At 36.2% G+C, this 18,912-nt stretch overlaps 1 long non-coding RNA gene across 2 annotated transcripts in view; it reads right to left on the reverse strand.

Moving 5' to 3' along the window:
• Positions 1-18,912, reverse strand: part of LOC103675864 — a 586,760-nt gene that overhangs the window by 383,265 nt on the left and 184,583 nt on the right. Inside the window, exons 3-6 of one of the 2 annotated variants that reach the window (XR_005834300.1) lie at positions 14,396-14,592; positions 12,635-12,709; positions 11,435-11,624; positions 7,850-8,000 (exon numbers count right to left, since the gene is read on the reverse strand). This is a non-coding gene — a long non-coding RNA (uncharacterized LOC103675864). The remainder of the gene's footprint in view (positions 1-7,849; positions 8,001-11,434; positions 11,625-12,634; positions 12,710-14,395; positions 14,593-18,912) is intronic. The other variant, XR_005834301.1, reaches the window with a different exon arrangement.

Genomic DNA, 18,912 nt, shown 5'->3' on the forward strand with positions numbered 1-18,912 from the left:
AAGTCTTTCCTCTTGGAAGATGAAGAAAATGGCCTCAACAATTACCCATGGAGCTGAACAATGTCAAAGAATAATTGTACCAGATGGAGCTAAACAGAAAAGGAAGAGTTTATTCAGGACTATTGCAATAAGGAAGAAGACCTCAAATCTGAAAGTTTTTAAGTACTGGAGTGAGCTAGTGGAAAAGTACTGGAGGACATTAGAGGCAAGACTGGACAACGTGATTTGATCGCCCATGTTTGTAAACTGGTGCTTCTTGGAATTAGGCTTCTCCCCTCCCACAGAGATTGGGAGACACTTTTCCTGATGGTTGCTTTCCATAGAGATGACCCCCAGGTCCTTGAGAAAGGCATTCCTGGGTTGTAGAAGATTGACATGTCAAAGGAACAGTGGAAGAATTTACAGGTCACAAGTTTTCTAAAGTAAATGCTCTAAGAAAAGGGAGATCAGGGGCCTATAGTCAGGAAGAAATCAGTCCAAAATTCAATCGTGCTGAGAGGAACGTGAAGGTGTTCTTGATTAGCTGCTTTATGTGACCTATCAGCACATGGATACTCAGCCTGCCAATTCACTGAGGTGAAGAAATTACCTGGTAGAAGACAAGCAAGCTTAGAGTCAGAGGGGATGTATTCTGACATGGTAAAATGATTCCTAACTCCTTTTTCTTTCTCTTCGAGAGAGAGAGAGAGAGAGAGAGAGAGAGAGAGGGAGAGAGAGCAAGCGGGGCTGGAAAGGCAGGCAGAGGGAGAGGGAGAGAAAGAATCTTAAGCAGGCTCCATGCCCAGGGCAGAGCCTACATGGTATCAGTCTCATGACCCTGAGATCATGACCTGAGCTGAAATCAAGAGTTGTACGCTTAACTGACTGAGCCACTGAGGCACCCCAATTCTTAACTCCTTTTGAAGGCTACTCTATACTTGCTATGAGGCAAGGTCAGTAGTCAAATTTAACCTGAGTCCATACCAAATACCAACAATGAATGATGACACTGTTAAGTGTTCAGAGGAAACCAAGACTGTGTGATGGCTCTGGTCTCAAAACCACCATCAATGTATATTTTATTTTGTTTTTCTGACTCAATGGCTCCAAGCAGAGACATTAGAAGCCAAGTTAATATTCTTTTTATTTTTTTCTGATTAACCACACAGAACACTTAACAATTTACTTATCTGGATTTTGACTTCAGATTCTTTTAATGACTGTAGTGAACAGTCATGAAATATTCTTTTTGCACTCAAGCTGTTATTGAGAATTTTGCATATGTGTTCATACAAGGTCCCACTTAATAAATGTATAAGTACTTAGTGCCAGGAAAAACTGTCTCCTGAGGAACTGGTTTTCTACTTTCTGACAAGGGAATTTTCCACTGCAGAAACAGCATTATGCCTAAATAAATAGTTAAACTTGCAGTCTCTGAAGCCAGATTCCTGGGTCAGAATCCCAGTGGTAACAGTTATGCTGTGTATCCCAGAGCAAGTTACTTCACCATTCTGTGTTGGTTTCCTCCTATTTAAAATAAGGTCTTCAATAAAACTTACCTAACAGGGCTACTATGACAATCACATGAATTAATGCATGCAAATCTTTGAACATGGTAAGATCTGAAAAACGATACATAGCATTTCATTCTCTTTCCTTCTCTCTCCTTCCCTTCTTTTATTCCTCTCCTTCCCTCCCCTTCTCCTTCTATCTCTCTTCCTTTTTAATCTGGCTAGAAGGAAATTCAGTGCTTAATATGGGGTTTATTGCTCATATTTTATGTGTCCAAATTAATTGGTTCCTCAAGCATTCTGTGAGTTCAAAATAAAATATAAAATAGACTATGGTAGAACATAATGTTCCATGGATTAGAAGTCACAAATATCTGCACAATGTGCTATGAGAGGAAATAAAACTCGGAGGCCCTTTTGAAGTTCATATGTTGGAAGTCAGCTTGAAAAGAATAAACATAGTGCCACAGTACCATACATAAATGCTGAAGTTCTGCAATATTTAAGGAAATAAGTTTTGGTAGTAAAGTGATTTGCAAAAAGTTTATTGTAAATCTTTGATAGTGGAATACGTGTCTACATGCTCAATTTTCTGTAAGTTATTTTGAATAAAATAAATACATGGTTGAAACTTATAAGAACGCATGAAAAAATTTATGACAGAATAGTATGTTAAAGATACTGAATAAAACAGAGAAGGTATAAAACCTAATTAGAGCCCTCCCAAATAATTTGTTATGAATCTTCAGACAAGACACTTTCCCTCTTTTTACCTTATTTTTGTGTCAAACAATGATAACAACACCTGTTCTGCTTACCCAAAGGGCTCTTGTGAAGATCAAGTGACAATGAATTTGAAAACTTTGCTAAAACAACATACAAACATATGCAGTATACTGATGTACCTAGTAGTATAATTAGAAGATTGGATTTTCAAAATGTTAGAAATTAGTTGCAGTATCTTCAACATCTACAACTTTAAAGCAAACAGATGGATAAGAATAGCTCTTGGATGCCAAATTTAGCATGCTGTGTTTTCTTGTAGGTATGCCTGAAAGTTGTATCTCAAAAGAAACTACAGAAATAAAATATTGAGTGCCCAAATAGCAAACAGATAAAAAAGGGCTGTTTTTGTTTTTGTTTTTCCAAACAAGCAAAGGAATAAAAAGATAAACTAAATAAAGCATGAATATATTCATCAGACTCATAAATGGGTTGATGCAACTACAAACAGCTACAAAGTTCAAAGATAGCGTTCACTATAGGGTTAAAAATCTTTGGGTCTGTTGCTTGGTATTATCAAAGTAATTAACCTTAACCATTTCTGTCCTCTACATACTGATCCTTAATCACTTCCGTAAGTGTGTTTCTTTCTCATTGTTATAGTGGCCTTTCCACTTTTAGTTGATGAGAAAGTTTATAAATGCTTTGGCTTCTACTCTCAGATGGAAAGATCTCTTATCTAATTGGCTATTTTTAAAGTAGCTCTTAATTACAACTGGTTCCTGCATCTAATTTCCATTCCATCAGTTTCTCTTTTCCCAATAGCTCCCTATTTATGTTCTATAGACTTTATTAACTTATAATCATTTTTATGATACCAAGTGGTTATTACACCTTCGTGATGTTTTTAGAATTGGCAGCATTCGATTTTCTAGGTAACAAACTGCTAGAATTATGAAAATCATTGAAATTTTTAATTATGTAATTATTATAAGAAATTATTACTGCAACAAGAAAAGACACTAGTCAATTGTAAGGCACATTATATGAGGCCTAATTCTAAAGTCAAGGGGAAGAGGAAAAGGGCATTTGCTTGCTATATATATTTGAACGTCAGGAAACAGCATAGCTATCAAATAAACAGATTCTGTCAACTTACATTAATTATAAAATCAGAATTTTTAATAATATTTTAAATGGAAATTATGATGGAAGGAAAAATGAAACAGACAAGATAATAGGGAACATTTCTGAAATATAACAAGGGGCTGAGAGGCCCACGTTAGAGAAGACCGCTAGGTTTCTGTATGTTCTACCACAGGATAAGCAAATGTCATAACTCATGTCCTAAAGGAGAGGTTCTACGAAAGCCTGATGGCTTAAGTGCAACTTTTTATTCTATGGCTAAACAGAAATAAATCTTAAAAAAGGTTAGGAATTATTTTTTCATCAGCAACAATCATGTTGCCTCATGCATTTGAGCCATGACTTCACTATGATGAGATGAAAGTTAAGACATAGATGCAAAAATTGCACAATGTGGGGGCACCTGGGTGGTTCAGTCGGTTAAGCAGTTAAGCATCTACCTTTGGCTCAGGTGATGGTTCTGGGATCCTGTGATGGAGCCTGGAGGCTGGAGCCTTGCCTCTGGCTCTCTGCTCAGTGGGGAGCCCGCTTCTTCCTCTATCCCTCCCCCTGCTCCCTGCTCCTGCTCTTTCTCTCAAATAAATAAATAAAGTAAAATTTTAAAATTACACAATATGCCGCAGATCTGGGCAATAAATTTCTTTATTACCACATGACAATGGGAAATAAAACAAAATCAGAATATTTTTTTTCTGGCAAATAATGTGCAAGATGCATGTATGGAGAGCTGTGAGGATGCTAGAAATGTGAGCAGTAAGCACTGAAAGAATACTGGGGACTCCGTGTCCTCTCAAAGTAACCCTGCCCTGAGATCCCTTCCTTACCCAGAAAATATAAATAAAAGTGAAAATGATTTCATAAAATTTAAGTAAGATTTTACTCACATATTTTCCCCACTAGAAAACGTTCAAAAAAAAAAAAAAAAAAAGATGGGGTGCAGAAAATGTATGGTCAATAAAATAAAAGAATCAGGTTGACTTTGTAACCTGTCAGTATGACACGGATGATGACAATGAAGGAAATGGTAAAATAGCTGGCATCAGGGACACCTGAGTGGCTGATTCCCTTAAGCATCTGACTCTTGATTTGGGCTCAGGTCATGAGGGTCATGGGATTAAGCCCTGTGTCATCTGGCTTCTTGCTCAGCAGGAAGTCTGCTGGAGATTCTCTCTCTCCCTCTGCCTCCTCCCCCACCACCCCAGTTTCACGCTTTCTCTTTTTCTCAAATGAAATGAATAAATCTTTTTAAAAAATGGCACTTACTGAGGAGAAATTGAGTGCTTACTATATGCCAGGCCCTGTGTGAGCTGCGCTATCCTTCTATGCCTGTAAATATGGAGCATGCCATCCAGCCTAGATTTTAAGTTAGGCCACTCTAACATTAACCTTCAAATTTGGTGAAAATCCATTTAAACATTTTTTTTGTTATTGTTGCAATGATAGACAGATGGGCAGACTTATCTTTTTAGTCACATGGATATTATTTCCTATTAAAAAAAAAAAGCAACTGAAGTTGAAAAAATAAGTAAATAAATACTTACCGCTTCTTTATCATTTTAACTTTCAATAACCAGGAACTTGGCTGTAATTCCACATTGAGGTGTATTATCTCCCTTAGGTAACATGGGGCCTGTTTTTGGATTTGCTTTTTTGTTTTTTGTTTTTTTCACTCTAATCTAATGGACTTCTAGTGGCCTCCCTAAGCATCTAACTATAGACAAAGCGAATTAGGCAATAGGGAAAACCCGGCTCATTAGGATCCAATGTGCTGTACTCAGAATTAAATTAAAGAGTCTCACCTCATCAAACTCAAGAATCTGCCATAACAGACACTGATGAACAAAGGCCATTGCTTCACAATAGAAGATTTGGATCTGGAACTTTTGGATTTGGAACGTATACAATATAAGCTCCTATTTTGATGTTTCTTGCCAATTCATGAGGTCATCAGAGTTTTTCAAAGGTTATATTCCAGAGTTTCATATGGGTGTCCTGGGATTGGGATGCTCAATATATTTCAATTTATTTCTTACCACGTTTCATCCAAATGCTTCCCCAACTATAACTCTGTGCTCAGACTATAAAACAACACAAGCAATGTGGGGGCTAAGAAAACAGTAGAAGTGAATTAGGGCATAGATGGAGATGTTAAATCCAAGCTTGCCTAGTGCTCCATTTATTTCTGAAATAAACTGATATCATTAAAATCTAGAAAAGGCTTTTTAATTTTTATTGTGTAGTCATTGGCACAAAAGTGATAATTAAAGCCACTGAATGTAATCAACATACGTAAGGGGAAAAATAACTGTGGTTTTCAGATGGTTTGTTAAAACAAAAAGCTCTCAAACCACAGCAAGAGAGAATTCGAAAGTAAAACTGTTTTTGTAAGAAAAGAAAAAAAAAAACACAACAGATTTGTTGGAAAGCAATGGCTCTGGTCATGGAGGGACTTTGTGAATGAGGGATTAAGTTTATTTTTTTAGATTCCACAAGTAAACCTAGAGCAATTTCCAAACAATTCCAGCATCTCCAAATATCTGGTCATTGAACTTTTTAAAGAAGTTAATCTATTTTGATGGGATGTTCTACAGAAAATGCTTTTAGAAACATTGTTTTTGAAAGATATCTGTGGTTTTATTCATTTAAATACCAAAATAGTCTTTTAGTTTAACCTCGTTGTTTATAAATGTTACAAAATGTTCTGTTTTGAAATTAATGTTTTGGTTGTGTTTGTGGACCCACACCAACCTTTGCTGGTGTCTCAGGATCAGCAGGACCCAGATCAATAAGAACCACATGTTGTAGGCAGTGATCACTTCCAAACACACTGAGGCATATCAACATGCTTGTGGCTACACGCAAAGTCTATACACTGCACGTTTTGGTTGGTTTATTTTGGGTTTTTTAATTAATTTGGGTGTCTGCTTTTAATTCTTCTGCATTTCACTTTATGACTTGTCCTATATCATCTACAGTGACCATGTAAACCACGTACAAAACTTGTTAGAACATAAAAAGACAAGAGTTAGCCGAGGAACTCTTCTATCAGTAAAATAAACAAATAAGCTTAAGAATACCTTGAACTCATACTAAATAGTTAACATGGGCATAGATACAGTTAGCAGATGACGCAGTCTACCTAGAGTAATTCCGATATAAATTTCCAATTTAGAATTTAAGATTGGTGAAAGCCCTGAACCAAATATATTATGTGTGATCCTAATTTATTTTCTTTTTGTTTTGTCCTAATTATCTTTTCCTATGTTTTATATGCTACTTTTTCTTTGATGAATTAATTACCTACACCTGCGTCCTTATTACTCAGGAAATAGTAAATCGTGGCTCATGAGTTTGAATGAAGTCTACAGTCAGTTGCCTCAGTATTCTGACCACATTGTGCTAATGAGAGATATATTTTGTTACTACTTTTTAGAAGGAATAAAAGATACTTTGAAATTGTATTAATTCTGAAAATAATATGTAGAAAAATGGATACTATACTACTTCCTTTGTGAGATACCAAAGTCCACAATAGCTCAGATATTTTACTCCTTAACTATTTCACCTCCAATATTTTCAAGGGCTGCAAATGGACTTTGGGGTAGTGATTGTAGTAGCTTGAAGGTCTTTAAAAATTCCTGGTGTCCAGGTTCATTTGAACAGGGCACCTTGTAAATTATCTGAGTTCATGACAGGGAGACATGGCTATACAAGTAATGTAGTTCTTATAATTTAGGAGAAAATGAAAGGAAATGATGGAGCATTAAAAGATTGGAACTGAAAGAAAATTCAACTCTATAAACAGGTTCTTAGTGTAGCTTGCTAACTAGGAGAGACATAGTGCCCAAGGATATGCGGTGGAATGTTGGTAGTTTTCAATTCAAGCATATTTGTCGAGCATCTAGTATGTGCCATGGTACAACACATAGAATGCAAAAATGGGTAAAACACAATGCTTGTTCGTAGGGATTTTACAGAGGAGAGAGATGGACAGAAAGAATAATAATTCAATAATTTCAACAAATATAGGCCTAAGAAATCAGTTCTAGACAGAGAAGGGAAGGTGATATTGCAGATGACATCAGAACTGTGTGTTCAAGGATGAAAAGGAATTCCCCAAGTGTATAAAGCTAAAGATCAACAACCTAGGGACCAGCCATGTATAAAAGGGTTAGAAGTATCAGAGAATAGGATCTGTCTTGGCAATTCTGAGCACTTGCAATGGCTTAACTTTAGGTATCCTGTGATAAGACGTGAGGGATAAAAAAGGAGATAGAAACAAAACATAAAGGGCCATGAGACACCAAGGGCCATATGATGGAAAGGGAGTCGTTTGGCTTTTATCTAATGAAAGAATCTACTGAAGTCTTTACAAACCAATTGACAATTTGGGAAAGTAAAAGATGAGGAGAGAAAGTAGAATTGAAAAGCTAGAAGGGCCATAACAAAAAGGATAACAAAACATATTTATGGTGAGCATAGATTCTTACCTTCTCTGCCACTGGAAGGTTAACTGAGTTGCGTGTCAAAATCCCAGACATAACAATGAACTAAACTTTGATTAGCCAGCATCTTCTCTCTTCATGTTACGATGATTGTCATATCATTCTGATATTCTGCATTGACTGCTGTTTTCCATAACTGGAAAATGAATTCAAGGACAGTAGGTGTAAATCCTGATGCATCCTTAGCTGGACTGTGATCTTGTTAAAAACTTCCAACAGAAAGTAGCATACACTGCTAGAAGAAAATTTCTTTGAAGTTTTAACAAAGAACAAACAGGCATGCACGCATTGTTGTTCCTCCCAGAGCTGGCAAAGCAAGAACTCTTTAGGTCATCCATCTTTCTAGGAACAGACCAAGCATCTCATTCTAATCAAAGACTGTTTCCAACAAACATGCTTTATGTTGGCCATGGGAATGAAAGCTTAGATAGAACTCCAAGAAAATGACAATTTTATTTCTTCATTTCTCCTTTATTGAACACCACAAAGATACTGTAAGTAGTCACTAACATCTGGGCTGTCATAGCACCTCCACTACAAAAACAAAGTATTTTTCAATACTGTCCTCTTCACAGTAAATAGAAAAAGCATCTTACTTTGTTTGCTGAGGTTTGACCCATAGCTTGTCAGTTCTGTATTGAAAGAAAAATACCCCTTTTAAAAGCTGCATAAAATAATCAAGAGAGATAAACAGACACCATACTATATTTTCTGTTGTGTAAAATAATCCAGAGAGATTTACACAGTAAATCAAGTTTACTATTGTGTTGCACTCAATGACCTATGAAGTTTTCTCTTCTCTCTTTTTTTGGTTCAGCAATGTATCCCAACTGAAATGTATTCTTTTTTAAAACAGCTTCAAAATCATACACTTTAGTATCATTTACACAGAATCAAAATCTGAGTAAGTGGCAAATTTTCAGTTGTAGGCAAAAAAAATGATGTTAAAATGCAGTTAAATTTTGGTGCCTCGCTGGTTCAGTCAGTAGGGCATTCAACTTGATCTTGGGGTCATGAGTTGAAGCCCCATGTAGGACATAGAGCTTACTTAAAAAAAAAAAAAAAGAATAAGCAACAGATCCCCCCAAATTTAAAAAACAAACAAAATTAACATGTGGTTAAATTTTAATTATGTCTTACTAAAAACAAAGGTATAAATCATGGAATAGTATAAAATTAATGAAGTCAATTTGCTGTTTTACTTTAAACTATTTCAGGAAATTTTTCAATCTTTATAAAAATAAATGTTTTCCATATACATGTAGAAATGAAAATAGACTATGTTTACTTATCAAAGGCTAGGTGATAAGAACATTTTTTTCCTATATTGCTATTTTTAATTCTGAAAATCTACTACAGTTAAAGAAAAGGGAGAAATTATTTCTGTAATTCAGGATTCTTAACTTTACTCTGGAGAAGTAATTAATAGATACTTTTTCATTAGTTTCATGGAGCAATGCATGTTAAATCTGTGAATACAGAGCAATTTTAGAACTTTGAGGATATCTTTATATATCTGTACATTTCTCAGTACTGTTCACTTCTCTCCACTACTATTAATTAAGTCATCTATTCAACATATTTTACCAAACATTTACTATATGTTACACACTTCTGGCTGCTCAAATAAACTTAGCGCTATCCATGAAATACCTGGTGAAGAATGCTCTATGAGGAAACACCATCACCAAAACTCACATGTGGAACAGTTTCGTTCTCATGTTGTCTAGGCCCCAATATTCTGGCAAAGAATTATGCAGTGTTTCTTCAGAGCTCAGTAGCAATAATGATTTTATAGAGAACAAATTCCAACCACACTGAAGTGCCTTAATGGGATTATTTCCTTTTTTTCTGAACAGTACTAGAGGCTATGGAGGATGCAAAGGTGAACTCACATGAAATCTGCTCAAGCCAATAAGAAAAAGAAATTGCAAAATGTAGAATATTCTTTTCATTTATAAGCAATAGATTACAGAAATAGAGAGGCGAATCTACACTTACTAAGAGAGGATGGTTGACAAGAAAGTTCTATAAAAATGGACCTTGAAAGAGAGGTAACAGATCACCAACAGAGCCAGAGGGGAAAACCATTTTAGACAGAATGAATGAAGTTAAAAAACACATGGAGATAAGACAAACAAGACTGGGTAGAGACATGAAACCACAATAATGCTAAATGTTCTGCCTAAGTGGAGAAAGTTATGAGAAATATTCAGAATTCCATTAAATATAAGTTAAAATATGTAATAGTTGTACAGTGCCATCAGGAAAAAACCATAAGAAAAAGAATGTGATTCTTTAAATTCAAAGATCTTTAGACTTTGGTGGGAATGAATTTACCTTCTTTAGAGCCAAAGAAATACAAAATCCAGTCAAGTGAATAGAAGCAGGCTGGGTGAGGTTTACAGTCTTTTGTTATTAAAAGGAAGAATTAGGTAATACAGAACTTGAATATAAAGTAGATTATGTAACTCCCCTCATCTTTTTGGTCCACCTTTGGTCACTGATAGGGCAACTGTATTTAGGGCTTAGTACATCCCGTCAGCACTGAATACAAAAATTCAATCACAAAGCAAGCTGAAACTTTTGGTCATTTAGCAAACCACAGGAACTGAGAAGGCAAACTCAGGAAATTTGCATGAAATGTACATCAATCAGATATTGAATATGTGTCTTCTAAAAGGGCCTAGAAGCAATGCATCACAGTATTTTTTCTAATTTGAGCCATATATAAAAAAATATACTTGTACATACAGGAAATATTAGAATATTGGATTTCCAATATATTGGAAATAAATATATAAATGACAGTAGTAATGAGCACACCTAGCACTCATATCTTGGTTTCTAAGTACCTATTCTCCACTAAAGGAAACCAGAACTCCTTAAAAAAAAATGACTTCAGGGCTGGGGCAGGTATGAATCTGGAAAAGTCTTGACAGACCAAAAAGTTGGGAAGTACTCAGAGAATGATGAGGACATATCAAAACAACACAGGATTAAAGAGGCTACTATCGGCCAAATCAGGGAATATTTGGTAGTAATGTATTATAACTTATTGTATAAAATAGAAAGATGTGAGTTTATGATGACATGAATAAGTGAGAAAGAGAAATGAGAGAGAGAGAATAAAATTCACTAAACCTATTTCCACCAAAGTAGTACTCACTACTGTCTTTTCTATATACTGGGCTTTTATTTTACTAAAGTCCCCATGCTAGAATTAAATGTTTGGAAACCACTGGCCTAGTGCTAGTATTCTACGGGTATTAGACAGTTTTGTTTAAAGCCCTTCCTTCTTTCATTAAATCTTCTCCACAGTGCCTAACAATGAGGTTTAGCTTTGGAAACAGGTTGGATTAATCTGGCACTGTTACTTAAATAAGAATACCTACTCCACAGCATAAATGTGAGGACTTAAATAAGATGATGCAGCACGAGGAAGTTTAGGCAATCAATAAATGTAATTATTTCCTTCTTTTTCTAGCACACCAGTGAGCATATAGTTGATTCTTAACAGGTATTTGTTAAAATGAATTACATCTCAGCATTTTACCACTTAATACTAACCTGTCTTGATTCCAGATAGCTTTTATTGAAGGTTTATAAACAATTCATTTTGACCAATATTTCCAAACAAGCTAGTTGGTTTTCAATTTGCTTCTTCCAGGTAGTTCTTTGTGGTAGGTAGGATGTGGGCAGGAGACAAAGGGATCCAGAAAATTGGAAGTTAAGGTTATCTGTTGAAAATTTGATTAAACTGGGGAAAATCAACATGCAATAAATGAAATTCATCATCTATAAAATAATTCACCTTAAATGATATTAGGAGCTAAGATGTACTGAGCACTTCTTCTGGGCCAGACATATTGCAAAGGTCTTTATAAACAATCAGATTCAGTTATCAGTCTTATGACATAGATGAGAAAACTGAAGCTTAGTGAAGTAAAGTAATTTGCCCAAGGTCAAAAAACTACAAGTACCTGGATTCAAACCCTAATAATCTGATTTCAATCTGCGCTCTTAACTAATTAACCTACAATACCATAATCTGTGAATGGAAGTTTGATTGTTTTTGAAAAGATTAATATTTAAAGGTATTTATTAAGGTAATATGGTATGCCAGGTACTGTAGTAAATGCTATCAATATAGCAATGGATTATACATTTCCTCTAGTAGGATAAGACTAGACACATAAACACAAAAAATAAAATTTTTATCATGATGAACATGAGTATATTAACATATTTAATTGGCAGGCTTATTGGTTACGTTATTCACTGTGAATAAAGAGCTTAATAAAAGCTCGGAGATATATGTGTATAACACATACTAGAAAAAGGGAACCTTAAGAATAACACTTTTTCATTTGGTCATAAGCCTTGTCTAGGGGAGGGGATGATATAACGAACGATGTTCCCTGGGTAGGTATCTCCGAAATGGAGATGGATGTAGTAAACTATCAGAGCTCAAAAACACTAACCATCAAGAATACATGTAGTATCCTTGCTGTCATTTCATGCTGTTCCTCTTAAGTTACATTTCTAACTGCAAATGATTAAATGAGCATAGTAATGGTTTTATGGAGACCTAAAGAGTTTGGTCAGGTTTAACAAATCCACCATAGCTTAGTCAATTGTCAATGAAATAACAACAAATAAACAAGCTTTTTACTATGCAGAGACAGAGAACAGACTGAAATATGGTGAACCCGCAGAGTGCCTACCACTCTGAGCCCTTTCTGGGTAACCAGCGGCCCCTCGAGATACCTGCTTTAAGGGTAGTGTTTCTCCGCTTTTTTCTTCCTTAGTTTCTTCCTTCAGATTGTTAGTGACGTTTTACTCCTGAAAGTAGCAATAGAATCAGTAATTCTAGCTGTTCCCACTAATTCCTGATAGCTGAAAACTTTCCATCAGCACTTTTATTAAGTACTTTTCAAACACATGTGCTCTTGTGCATGCGCACTGACACACGCACAAGCACACGTACACACGTCTGACTCCCACTTTCCTAATAACAATGCCTCTCGTTAGGCAACCTTGGATGGTAGTCCAGACTCCTAACCAAATTCACTTTTATGATCAATTAGGTGGCTTATTTCAGGGTTTGTCACAGATACTCCTGTTTTTAGAAAGGAGGGAAAAACAAACTTTGTAAAATCCACTCTGTAACTGTCACGTAGAAACTAGGTGCGAGAAGTAGAAAGAACGCCCCAAGGCAGAGTCCCAAGACCTTGAAAGGAAATGATAGAGACTTGAGCTAGCAGCAAGGACGGTGATAAACAAGCTACACATTAAAATGGGGGGGGGGGAGCACAACATCCTGACCTTGGGGCTTCAGAGACCTTGGGACTTACAAATCAGGAAGGAGCCACGGGTGCAGAACATTCGCTCTCTTCTTCCACCTCTGCCCCAAGGTAACCCCTAAACTCATTATAATGCATTTGCCTTGTGAGTACAGCCTCCCCGTGGTGAAAGGCTGCCATGACACTTCCGGTGAAAACGTTGTAGCTTTAAAAATTCCCCCTCCCAACCTGTGGGCGGAGTTTCCCAAACGATTGGAAGCGGCTTCTGTTAGAGGCCACCCCAATGTACTCACAGCTCCTCCCAACCCTCAGAGACCCTACAAAAGTCTAATCCCAAAACAACCTCCAGCCAGTTACACCTCCCAGAACCTGCCCACTCTCCCACCTTGAGGGTGTACTTTTGCTTCAGTAAACTGCTTTGTGCTTGCTACTTTCCTTCTGGCTGGCTCTATTCCAGCACGGATCCCCACCTAAATCGTCTCCTGGGGAATCCAAGGACAGAGTCCTCCATTCCCACAATAGACTCTCCCACTGGGCAAGGCTTTTATTTAAATCCTGGCTAGAACCTACTGATGGCATTAGACAGACTTCCTGATTTGCTTTGGGAAAATATAATCCAATTTAACATCAACAAAATAAACGTTCTGGTAATATTTGCTTGAACTTAATATTTACTCTTAAGTATATAATTCAACATTCTCTCTTATAAAATATGGTTGCTCAATACAAATTTTTGAAATGTTAAGTTTTGTCCCCAATTCTATTTATGCTGATCTCCCCATTGTTCAGAGCACTGTGGTCAACTTTGTAAAGAAATGCTTTTGTAATGTGTCCGATTTTCATTAATGGCTTATCCAGGTAATAAAACTATTCATGAAACTCAGGGATGCTTTTTAAGTTACCTCTTGGGAAGCAATTTGACGCTAAAGAAAATAGAGGAAGAAAGTCATTTTTTCCGGACACTTTACCTATCATCAAAGTTTCAGAAATAATTAACATATTAAAAAAAGTTTTTCTGTGTTTGCTTCATAGACTACTATGTGTACTTCCAATTCAAAGAAGTATGTGGAGTGATATGATTGTTCAGATGAATTCATATTTTTATTAACAGGTTTACAAACAAGTCCTTAAGGATGAAATATTACCTTCATTTAGATTAAAATTTGTTCTTTAAATATTCATAAATATTAATAAAAATGTATAAACTGTAATTAACTCTCCTCACCCTAATATTGGCATGCATGTCCATTTGCATGAGACCTGATGTTACTGCTGAGGCTTGAAGATCACACTGATTCTTCTGAAGTTAAACGCAGCAATTTAATTCAGTCACGGACAGAATGGTGCATTAATAGGACACCTGGCCTATGGTGCCACCAAAACTGAAAAATGAGAAGAAAACCCAAGCATGAAAAAACAAACCTGTTACAAAAAAAAAAAAAAAAGAACATAATCACAAGGGAGCTAATTTACTTGCTAGAGAAAATATGCTCTCATTTTAACACTTCTGAAAATAAAACTGTTGTTCTTGATTGAAACCTAATTTTTAAGTGTAACAGAGTAATTACTAAAGTGAAGTAAAAAAATAAATATGGATAACTTAATCTCTGTGGTTACAACAAACTGTGTTGTCTGATACAGGTTCCCAAATGTAGGTTTTGAACCACTGCATCTGAACCACCTGAAGCACTTGGTAAAAACAAATGCTTGAGTCCCATCTATTAAAAGAGATCCCACAGTACTTTAAAAAAAAAAAAAGCTCCACAGGTGATTGTAATGCTCACTTAAATTTGATCATCAATGAGCAAATTCCAACATTTCTTCCCTCTTGCTCATCTGTGAAGTACTCAAAGGAATAATCATTAATATGATTTGTTTTTCAGAGACATAGAAAGAAATAAGAGATCATAAATACTGTTAATGATCATAACTGCAATACTGAACAGAGTCCCAGCTCCCTACTTCAATGTTAGCATGGTCATTGCAGGTGGGCAGGAGGTAAAAGGCTTGCTAATGATGGGATTACTTTTACTATGGGGCTTGGAAAATGGCTTGAAAAGCATGTATGTCTCTTGGTTGCTTCTAATAAAAATAGAGCTGAAAAAAGGAGCCAGCAGGAAACATGTGGAGGATTTTGAGAGGAAAGGGACATGGAGAAAGGGAACTGATTCTTTCCAATATGGAAATTCTAATTCAGTACTCTTTTTCTCTGAAAAAAGCTGCTGAAACATGGAGTTGGAAGTACTGGCGAGCAAGAGTATGCAAATTTGCATAATGAATCCAAATAACAGTTGTGTACACCCTGAATGACTCAAGATTATCATAAGAGGAAAGAAGAGAGGAAATATTCTTACCAGAGGCAATTTGGGGGGTCCATGGCATTTAACATTCAGAAACAGTTGTTACCATATTTTATAATCTGAGCAGGGAGCAGAACACAATGTTTAAATGATTTCCTTTTCCAGTTACATAGACTTCTGTACTCTACACTGTCATACTAACTCCAACCTATTATCAATGCTATATGTTGTGTCAGCAAAAGTGCTAGCCCTTCTCTTGGATTAGGTTGATAACATGTCATCTCATCCTGAGCTTTCCTGTACATGAAGTTCCTCTGAAGTCAGCAGCAAATTTAGTCTTCTAATTAATTTGGTTCAAGATTAGGAGGCTAAGAAAAATGTTAGGGGATGGGGCACAACATTATCCCTCATCTGGAAATTTCCTTAAGGCTAGAAGCGAAAGGAAATAATGCCCTCTTTCTACCCTTCCTACACCAGAAAATAACAGAGAATGTACCTGTAGGGAGAGTCATAGGTGAGAACGGGACAAAAGAAGTTCTTCTCTCTGCTTTTTTTGCAGATAATAATTTCTAACATATGGAAGGAAAATTCTAGCCCATCAATGTGTAGCTTATGAAAGCTTCCATTAAGTGATGAATTCTTTGAAAAGCATAAGATTCTGCTTCCTTTATAAATCAGCAATAGTGTCCTAGTGTCTGTGTTTTTTCTCCCATCGCTGGGTAATGTGCTGCCATTTGATACTCACTGAGGAGATGCACTCCTTATAACACCCACTTTTCATGAGAAATCATTAGAGCTGCAGTATAAAAATCCACCTTGATTACAAACATGCACACTTTCCATGCTACTAATATAAAATAAATGTCATACATTTTATCAGTTTTTCTTCCCCAAAGAGTTGATATTAAGGAGCCATTAAGAAAACCTAAATCATGGACCATTATTCATTCAATAGTCAAAAAAGAAGAAAAGAAGTATCTGTGTTAGATGCTATTAACACATGCCAAATGCCAGTTATAATGATCTCATTAAATCAGATATGATGAATAGTTCATGAAATCTGACTTCACGTTATTTCTGGAACTTCTGTTTATATATATTCTTTCTGGAAATAATGGTCCAAGACCTGATCTGCCTAGGGGTTTTACTGTTGTGTTTTGTTTTGTTTTTTTTTTCCACAAGATTTCTTTGATTCTAGCTCTAGGGAGTTAGAGTTTCCTATTCAGACACTGGGGAGAGAAAAGGTCATCTCCCAAACACTGCTAAGAGAACATTGTTTCTTTTACTTCTTAAACTAGAGGTTGAAAATGAACAAGAAATCTTTTTAAAAGAGAAAAGGGTGAACCTAAAAGCCTTTCAGGGCCCCTCCCATATCTCATTCATTGTGTTCCTTGTTCTGGTGGCAAGCATTTCCTATTCTACTCGTTTTGTAATCATTGTGTCTTTAGTAGTTTGTCTGGGGGATGTAGCTACAGTGCAAGTATCAAAAGGAGTCAATTAAGACAATTTTTTTTAAAGCTTTTATATGAAGCAGAGACTCTTTGTTTAGTGCTGTCAGGCCCATAACAAATGAAGATTAAATAGTGGCTCATCTGGACAGGGTGGTGGCAAAACTTGGACCTCTATTTAACACACAGGCTTTCCACCGTGCTCAGCTTATCAAGGATTGCTGCTGAAGACGCCGGAACCTGGGAGACCCTGCCTAACAAAAACTACGCTTCTGGACAAAAGGGGAAGAGCTAATAAATTTCAAGTATGCTAATAGGGGTCAAGACAGGATTTGCTGTTAGTTTGGCATGCATATTCAGAGACTCCTAAGAAAAGTGAATAAAGCGCAAGAGGTTATGGTGGTTAGAAAGAAACTGAAATCCTACTCAGAAGGAAATGAAGACACCAGTGTGAATTTCCAAGGAACGGTACATATAAGAAACATTCAAGCAGTCTTTTGGTAGGTAACAAATTAGTAGGGGGTGGAAAGACTTCAAGAGAAAAAAAAAAAAAGGAAAAATGCTATAAAGAAAGATAAACAGGTAATAAGGAATATTTGGGAGAGGATTTAATTAGTAACCAAATTTCAAAATTCAAAACTGTTCCTCCGATTTTTTGATGTCTGGTGCACACACAGGAAAACACCACCTGCATAATATTGCAGCAGTTCAGAACAGGTCTCCCCAAAGTGTGGCACCTGGGCATGTGGACTGTTTTGAGCTGAAAACATTCGAGGCCTCTTGGGCTCAAGAGAAACTTTCCTCCCCACCCACTATGTAGAAACATCTAAAATGGGTATCTTTTCCAGAATAAGAGTTTTTACCAGAGAGAGAGATTATCTGAGTGACCCATCTGTATGGTAAAGGCAAGCATCTAATTACCAAACATCTGCTCTTCTTATTGCCCTGTGAATTGTCCTCCTCCGTTTTGAAGCCCCAGGCTTCTATCCCACGTCTTAGCTCAGGATGGCATATAGACCTCATTTTATCTTTTTGTCTTTGAACATTTCATGTATGTGGGGTACTTGTATGTATGAAATTAAATTTGATTTTCCCTTATTAATCTGTCTCATGTCAATTTAATTCTTAAACCAGCTAGAAGAATCTTTGAAAGGTAGAAAGTTTTCCTTCCCAACAATATAAATTAAGGACTAAAATCATTGGTATACCAAAATAATATATATTGACACAAAATCGTAAATAAACTTTTATATAATGTGTTAATGACTGAAATGAGAGAAGTTAATTGAATCAAGTTTTCCCACTCCATAAAGAAAATCAGTATGAGAAAATCATAGACTTCTGGGCTAAAAGGAACTTTGGAGTCACCTTGTTCAGCTACATATGCTTAAGCTCCAGACACCACAATTACCGATTCCTGACAAGACACTTAGATGAGAAGATTTACAGAATTCCTGTAACGGCTTTACCAAAAATTGTAATTAGAAAGTTGACTTTTCCTAGTTATATTAAGGTCCCTTAGATGTACAATCCTTACCCAACCCTTGAAGGGGAAATATAATTAAAAATAAAATATTTTCCCAACCCAGAAATCCTCTCCACAAAGGTAGTAGAGAGAGAAAACACTTTTATTATTGAATAAGCATTAAACCAGAATGTGATGTGCGTTACAGGCGATCTGCTAAGAGACTGCAAAGACAGAAAGAAATCTCAACCTTTTATATAGCCAAGCACATACAACCTGGAGGGGAGCAGAATTTGCTCCCAAAATATGTCTCTTTGGCGTAAGGATTATTTTAGGCTAATTATTTTTAAGAAACAGCAGATGTAAGAAAAGCTCTAAAAACTGAGAAGTTGCTCCTTTGTGAGAGACATTTACGTTTATAAGGGAAATCCCCATTTGTAAGGGTGTCTCTCTGTACCAGGAACTGAAGGATGTCTAAATCAGTAGACACTCTGTCAATGGTGAAGGCAGAAACTGAAATCTGTATAAC

Source organism: Ursus maritimus, unplaced genomic scaffold (genome assembly GCF_017311325.1).
Source record: "Ursus maritimus isolate PB19 unplaced genomic scaffold, ASM1731132v1 scaffold_13, whole genome shotgun sequence".
Classification (NCBI taxonomy): Eukaryota; Metazoa; Chordata; class Mammalia; order Carnivora; family Ursidae; genus Ursus; species Ursus maritimus.